This window comes from Arachis hypogaea, chromosome 1, assembly GCF_003086295.3.
Source record: "Arachis hypogaea cultivar Tifrunner chromosome 1, arahy.Tifrunner.gnm2.J5K5, whole genome shotgun sequence".
In the NCBI taxonomy this organism is placed as follows: Eukaryota; Viridiplantae; Streptophyta; class Magnoliopsida; order Fabales; family Fabaceae; genus Arachis; species Arachis hypogaea.
This window is the reverse complement of record NC_092036.1, coordinates 92478190-92485997: the sequence shown is the minus strand read 5'-3', so window position 1 is coordinate 92485997 and position 7808 is coordinate 92478190. Positions and strand designations below refer to the sequence as shown.

Sequence of the window (7808 nt, the reverse complement as noted above, 5' to 3'; positions counted from 1 at the left end):
TCTTGAGAATCCGGAAAGTCTAAACCTTGTCTGTGGTATTCCGAGTAGGATTCAGGGATTGAATGACTGAGATGAGCTTCAAACACGCGATTGTTGGGCGTGGTGACAGACGAAAAAGAATCAATGGATTCTATTCCAACATGATCGAGAACCGTTAGATGATTAGTCGTGCTGTGACAAGAGTATTTGGACCATTTTCACTAAGAGGATGGGAAGTAGCCATTGACAACGGTGATGCCCTAGATACAGCTTGCCATAGAAAGGAGTAAGAAGGATTGAAGGAAGGTAGTAGAAAAGCAGAGATTCAACAGGGACAAAGCATCTCCATACACTTATCTAAAATTCCCACCAATGACTTACATAAGCATCTCTATCTTTATTTTATGTTTTATTTATTATTATTTTTGAAAACCAATTATAACCATTTGAATCTGCCTAACTGAGATTTACAAGATGACCATAGCTTGCTTCAAGCCAATAATCTCTGTGGGATCGACCCTTACTCACGTAAGGTATTACTTGGACGACCCAGTGCACTTGGTGGTTAGTTGTACGGAGTTGTGACAAAGTGTGATTCACGTTTGAGAGCGTTACCAAGTTTTTAGCGCCATTGTTAATGATCACAATTTCGTGCACCAATTTTTAGCGCCGTTGCCGGGGATTGTTTGAGCTTGCACAACTGACGGTTCATCTTGTTGCTCAGATTAAGTAATTTTCTTTTCAAAAAGTTTTCAAAAATCTTTCAAAAATTTTTATTTTATTTTTGTTTTTTCCAAAAATTAGTTTTGAAAAATCCAAAAAATTAATAAAACATAAAAATGAAAAATTTTTTTGTGTTTCTTGTTTGATTCCAGTGTCAAGTTTTAAGTTTGGTGTCAATTGCATGTTTTAAAACTTTTGCATTTTTCGAAAATTCATGCATGTGTTCTTCATGATCTTCAATTTGTTCTTGATAAGTCTTCTTGTTTGCTCTTCATATTTTCTTGTTTTGTGTTTTTTGTTGTTTTTCCTATGCATTTTTGCATTCATAGTGTCTAAGCATTGAAGATTTCTAAGTTTGGTGTCTTGCATGTTTTTCTTTTCTTGAAAATCTTTCAAAAGTAAGTCTTGATGTTCATCTTGATCTTCAAAGTGTTCTTGGTGTTCATCTTGACATTCATAGTATTCTTGCATGGATTAAGTGTTTTGATCCAAAATTTTCATGTTTTGGGTCATATTTGTGTTTTTCTCTCTCCTCATTAAAAATTCAAAAATAAAAAATATCTTTTCCTTATTTTGCTCATAATTTTCGAAAATTTGAGTTGACTTAGTCAAAAAAATTTTAAAACTTAGCTATTTCTTATAAGTCAAGTCAAATTTTCAATTTTAAAAATCTTATCTTTTCAAAATCTTTTTCAAAAATCAAATCTTTTTCATTTTTTTTATTATTTTCGAAAATTTTTAAAATTTATTTTCAAAATCTTTTTCTTATCTTTATTTCAAAATTTCGAAAACTTTACTAACAATTAATATGATTGATTCAAAAATTTGAAGTTTGTTACTTTCTTGTTAAGAAAGGTTCAATCTTTAAATTCTAGAATCATATCTTTTAGTTTCTTGTTAGTCAAGTAATGAATTTTAATTTTAAAAATCAAATCTTTTTCCAAAATATCTTTTTCAATCATATCTTTTCAAAATATCTTTTTCAAATCATATCTTTTTCAAAATTGATTTCAAAAATCTTTTCTAACTTCTTATCTTTTCAAAATTGATTTTCAAATCTTTTTCAACTAACTAATTGACTTTTTGTTTTTTTCTTATCTTTTTCAAAATCACCTAACTACTTTTCTCTTTCTAATTTTCGAAAATGCCTCGCTCTTTTTCAAAATTCTTTTAATTAACTAATTGTTTCAAATTTTAATTTTAATTTTATTTCTTCTCTTAATTTTCGAAAATCACTAACCTGTTTTCAAAAATAATTTTCGAAAACTCCTCTCTCTCATCTTCTTCTATTTATTTATTTATCTACTAACACCTCTCTTCTACTCAAGAATTCGAACCCATTCTTCCCCCCTGTGTTTGGATTCTTACCTTTTTCTCCTTTTATTTTCTTATTCTTCTACTCACATAAGGGAATCTCTATACTGTGACATAGAGGATTCCTCTTCTTTCTCTGTTATCTTCTTTTTCATATGAGCAGGAGTAGGGACAAGAACATTCTTGTTGAAGCATATCCTGAACCTGAAAGGACTCTAAAAAGGAAACTAAGAGAAGCTAAATTACAACAATCCAGAGACAACCTTACAGAAATTTTTGAAAAGGAAGAGGAGATGGCAGCCGAAAATAATAATGCAAGGAGGATGCTTGGTGATTATACTACACCTACTTCCAAGTTTGATGGAAGAAGCATCTCAATCCCTGCCATTGGAGCAAGCAGTTTTGAGCTGAAGCCTCAACTAGTTGCTCTAATGCAACAGAACTGCACATTTTATGGACTTCCATCAGAAGATCCCTATCAATTTTTAACTGAGTTCTTGCAGATCTGTGAGACTGTTAAGACTAATGGAGTAGATCCTAAAGTCTACAGGCTCATGCTTTTCCCTTTTGCTGTAAGAGACAAAGCTAAAACATGGTTGGACTCACAACCTAAAGATAGCCTGGACTCTTGGGATAAGCTTGTCACGGCCTTCTTGGCTAAGTTCTTTTCTCCTCAAAAGCTGAGCAAGCTTAGAGTGGATGTTCAGACCTTCAAACAAAAAGATAGTGAATCCCTCTATGAAGCTTGGGAAAGATACAAGCAGATGACCAAAAGATGTCCTCCTCACATGCTTTCAGAGTGGACCATTTTGGATATATTCTATTATGGTCTATCTGAGTTCTCTAAGATGTCACTAGACCATTCTGCAGGTGGATCCATTCACCTAAAGAAAACGCCTGCAGAAGCTCAAGAACTCATTGACATGGTTGCAAATAACCAATTCATGTACACTTCTGAGAGGAATTCTATGAGTAATGGGACGCCTCAGAGGAAGGAAGTTCTTGAAATTGATGCTCTGAATGCCATATTGGCTCAGAACAAAATGTTGACTCAGCAAGTCAACATGATTTCTCAAAGTCTGAATGGATGGCAAAATGCATCCAATAGTACTAAAGAGGCATCTTCTGAAGAAGAAGCTTATGATCTTGAGAACCCTGCAATGGCAGAGGTGAATTACATGGGTGAACCCTATGGGAACACCTATAACTCCTCATGGAGAAATCATCCAAATTTCTCATGGAATGATCAACAAAAGCCCCAACAAGGCTTTAATAATGGTGGAAGAAACAGGCTCAGCAATAACAAGCCTTTTCCATCATCTTCTTAGCAACAGACAAAGCATTCTGAGCAGAGCTCTTTTAGCTTAGCAAACATAGTCTCTGGTCTGTCTAAGGCCACTTTAAGTTTCATGAGTGAAACAAGGTCATCCATCAGAAATTTGGAGGCACAAGTGGGCCAGCTGAGTAAGAAAATCACTGAAACTCCTCCTAGTACTCTCCCAAGCAATACTGAAGAGAATCCAAAAAGAGAGTGCAAGGCCATTGACATAATCAAAATGGCCGAACCTAGAGAGGAAGGGGAAGACGTGAATCCCAATGAGGAAGACCTCATGGGACGTCTCCCAGACAAGAAGGAGTTCCCTATTGAGGACCTAAAGGAATCTGAGGCTCATATAGAGACTATAAAGATTCCATTGAACCTCCTTTTGCCATTCATGAGCTCTAAAAACTATTCTTCCTCTGAAGAGGATGAAGATGTAACTGGAGAGCAAGTTGCTCAATATCTAGGAGTCATCATGAAACTGAATGCCAAGTTGTTTGGTAATGAGAATTGGGAAGGTAAACCTCCCTTGCTCATTAGTGAACTAGATACATGGGTTCAGCAAACTTTACCTCAAAAGAAACAAGATCCTGGTAAATTCTTAATACCCTATACCATAGACACCATGACCTTTGAGAAGGCTCTGTGTGACCTGGGGTCAGCATAAATCTTATGCCACTCTCCGTAATGGAGAAACTAAGGATTTTTGAGGTACAGGCTGCCACATTCTCGTTAGAGATGGCTGACAAGTCAATAAGATAAGCTCATGGATTGCTAGAGGACGTGTTGGTAAAGGTTAAAGGCCTTTACATCCCTGCTGATTTCATAATCTTATACACTAGAAAGGATAAGGATGAATGCATCATCCTTAGAAGACCCTTCCTATCCACAGCAGGAGCTGTGATTGATGTTAACAGAGGAGAATTAGTCCTTCAATTGAATGGGGACTACCTTGTGTTTAAGGCCCAAGGGTATCCCTCTGTAAACATGAAAAAGATGTACAATAAGCTTCTCTCAATACAGAGTCAAACAAAGCCCCCACAATCAAACTCTAATTTGGTGTTGGGAGGCCACAACCAAACTCTAAGTTTGGTGTTGAACCCCCACATTCAAACTCTAAGTTTGGTGTTGGGAGGTTCCAACAATGCTCTGATAATCTGTGAAGCTCCATGAGAGCTCACTGTCAAGCTATTGACATTAAAGAAGCGCTTATTGGGAGGCAACCCAATTTTTATTCATATATATTTTTATTGTTCTTTTATGTTTTATTAGGTTTATGATCATGTGGAGTCACAAAACAATTGCAAAAATTAAAAACAGAATCAAAAACAGCAGAAGAAAAAGCACACCCTGGAAGAGGAACTCACTGGCGTTTAAACGCCAGTAAGGAGCATCTGGCTGGCGTTTAACGCCAGAACAGAGCATGAATCTGGTGTTGAACGCCAGAAATAAGCAGTAGTCTGGCGTTCAAACGCAGGGATTGCACCCTGAGGAAAGCTGGCATTAAACACTAGAAACAAGCATGGAACTGGCGTTTAACGCCAGAAACATGCTGCAGATTGGCGTTGAACGCCAGAAACAAGCATCAATCTGGCGTTGAATGCCAAGATTGCATGCAAAGGTTATTTTACACGCCCCATTGGTGCAGGGATGATAAATCCTTGACACCTCAGGATTTGTGGACCCCACAGGATTATCTCAGGATCTGTGGACCCCACAGGATCCCTACCTACCTCAACTTACTTTCTCTCTTCTTCACACAATCCAATAATACTCTTCCCCAAAAACCCCACCTACCTTCAAATTCAAAATCCCTTTCCCACCCAAACCCTCCCTAATGACCGAACCTACTACCCTCTCCCTCCACTATATAAACCCCTCTATCCTTCTTAATTTTCACACAACACAACCCTCTCTTCCCCCCTTGGCCGAATACACATCCCACTCCCTCTCCTTCATATCTTCTTCTTTTTCTTCTATTCTTTCTTTTCTTTTCTCGAGGGCGAGCAACATTCTAAGTTTGGTGTGGTAAAAGCATAGCTTTTTGTTTTTTTTATAACCATCTGTGGCACCTAAGGCCAGAGAAATCTCTAGAAAGAGGAAAGGGAAGACAAAAGCTTCCACCTCCGAGCCATGGGAGATGGAGAAATTCATCTCAAAAGCCCATCAAGACCACTTCTATGAAGTTGTAGCCAAGAAGAAGGTGATCCTTGAGGTCCCTTTCATGCTTAAGAAAAATGAGTATTCAAAGATCCGACATGAGATCCAAAGAAGACGTTGGGAAGTTTTTACCAACCCCATTCAACAAGTCGGAATCTTAATGGTTCAAGAGTTCTATGCCAATGCATGGATCACTACGAACCATGACTTAAGTATGAACCCGAATCCAAAGAATTATCTTACAATGGTTCGGGAAAAATGCTTAGATTTCAGTCCGGAGAATGTAAGGTTGGCATTCAACTTTCCTATGATGCAAGAAGATGCACGCCCCTACACTAGAAGGGTAAACTTTGATCAAAGGTTGGACCAAGTCCTTATGGACATATGTGTGGAAGGAACTCAATGGAAACGAGACTCAAAAGGCAAGCCGGTTCAATTGAGAAGACTTGACCTTAAGCTTGTGGCTAGAGGATGGTTGGAATTCATCCAACGCTCCATCATCTCCACTAGAAACCGATCCGAAGTTTCTATGGATCGGGCCATCATGATCCATAGCATCATGATTGGAGAGGAAGTAGAAGTTCATGAAGTCATCTCTCTAGAACTCTACAAAGTAGCCGAAAAGCCCTCCACCTTGGCAAGGCTAGCTTTTCCTTATCTCATTTGCCATCTATGCTACTCAGCTGGAGTTGTCATAGAAGGAGACATCCTCATTGAAGAGGACAAGCCCATCACCAAGAAGAGGATGGAGCAAACAAGAGAGGCCATCCATGGATCTCAAGAGACGCATGAAGAAGCTCATCATCAAGAAATCCTTGAGATGCCTCAAGGGATGCATTTTTCTCCAAACAACTATTGGGAATAACTCAACACTTCTCTAGAAGGATTGAGTCATGTTATGAATCAATTAAGGGTGGAACACCAAGAGCACTCCATCATTCTCCATGAAATTAGAAAAGATCAAAGAGCAATGAGGGAGGAGCAACAAAGGCAACGAAGAGACATAGAAGAGCTCAAGGACATCATTGGTCCTTCAAGAAGAAGACGCCACCATCACTAAGGTGGACTCATTCCTTGTTCTTATTTCTCTATTTTTTCGGTTTTTATGCTATATGTTTGTCTATGTTTGTGTCTCTACTTCATGATCATTAGTGTCTAGTGTCTATGTCTTAAGGATATGAATAATTCCATGAATCATTCACCTTTCTTAAATGAAAAATGTTTTTAAAACAAAAGAACAAGAAGTACATGAGTTTCGAATTCATCCTTGAAATTAGTTTAATTATATTGATGTGGTGACAATACTTTTTGTCCTCTGAATGAATGCTTGAACAGTGCATATTTTTGATCTTGTTGTTTATGAATGTTAAAATTGTTGGCTCTTGAAAGAATGAAGAAAAAGATAAATGTTATTGATAATCTGAAAAATCATAAAATTGATTCTTGAAGTAAGAAAAAGCAGTGAAAAAAAGTGGCAAAAAAATATAAAAGAAAAAGAAAAAAAGCAAGCAGAAAAAGCCAATAGCCCTTAAAACCAAAAGGCAAGGCTAAAAAGGATCTAAGGCTTTGAGCATCAATGGATAGGAGGACCCAAGGAAATAAAATCCAGGCTTAAGCGGCTAAATCAAGCTGTCCCTAACCATGTGCTTGTGGCATGCAGGTCCAAGTGAAAAGCATAAGACTGAGTGTTTAAAGTCGTGATCCAAAGCAAAAAGAGTGTGCTTAAGAGCTCTGGACACCTCTAACTGGGGACTTTAGCAAAGCTGAGTCACAATCTGAAAAGGTTCACCAAGTCATGTGTCTGTGGCATTTATGTATCTGGTGGTAATACTGGAAAACAAAGTGCTTAGAGCCACGCCAAGACTCATAAAAGTAGCTGTGTTCAAGAATCAACATACTCAACTAGGAGAATTAATAACCCAATCTGAACTCTGAGTTCCTATAGATGCCAATCATTCTAAACTTCAAAAGATAAAGTGAGATGCCAAAACTGTTCAGAAGTAAAAAATCTACAAGTCCCGCTCATCTGATTAGAACTAATATTCATTAATATTTTGGGATTTATAGTATATTCTCTTCTTTTTATCCTAATTGATTTTCAGTTGCTTGGGGACAAGCAACAATTTAAGTTTGGTGTTGTGATGAGCAGATAATTTATACGCTTTTTGGCATTGTTTTTAGGTACTTTTTAGTAGGATCTAGCTACTTTTAGGGATGTTTTCATTAGTTTTCATGCAAAATTCACATTTCTAGACTTTACTATGAGTTTGTGTGTTTTTCTGTTATTTTAGCTATTTTATGGTTGAAATTG

The 7808-nt window shown here is 37.2% G+C and overlaps 1 non-coding gene across 1 annotated transcript; it reads right to left on the bottom strand.

Annotated features, from left to right (window-relative positions):
- Window positions 1-2702: 2702 nt before the first annotated feature.
- On the bottom strand, window positions 2703-2810 carry LOC112716546 (small nucleolar RNA R71). Its single transcript, XR_003160397.1, has one exon. It is a non-coding gene; the product is annotated as a small nucleolar RNA R71 (small nucleolar RNA).
- Between the last annotated feature and the right edge of the window lie 4998 nt (window positions 2811-7808).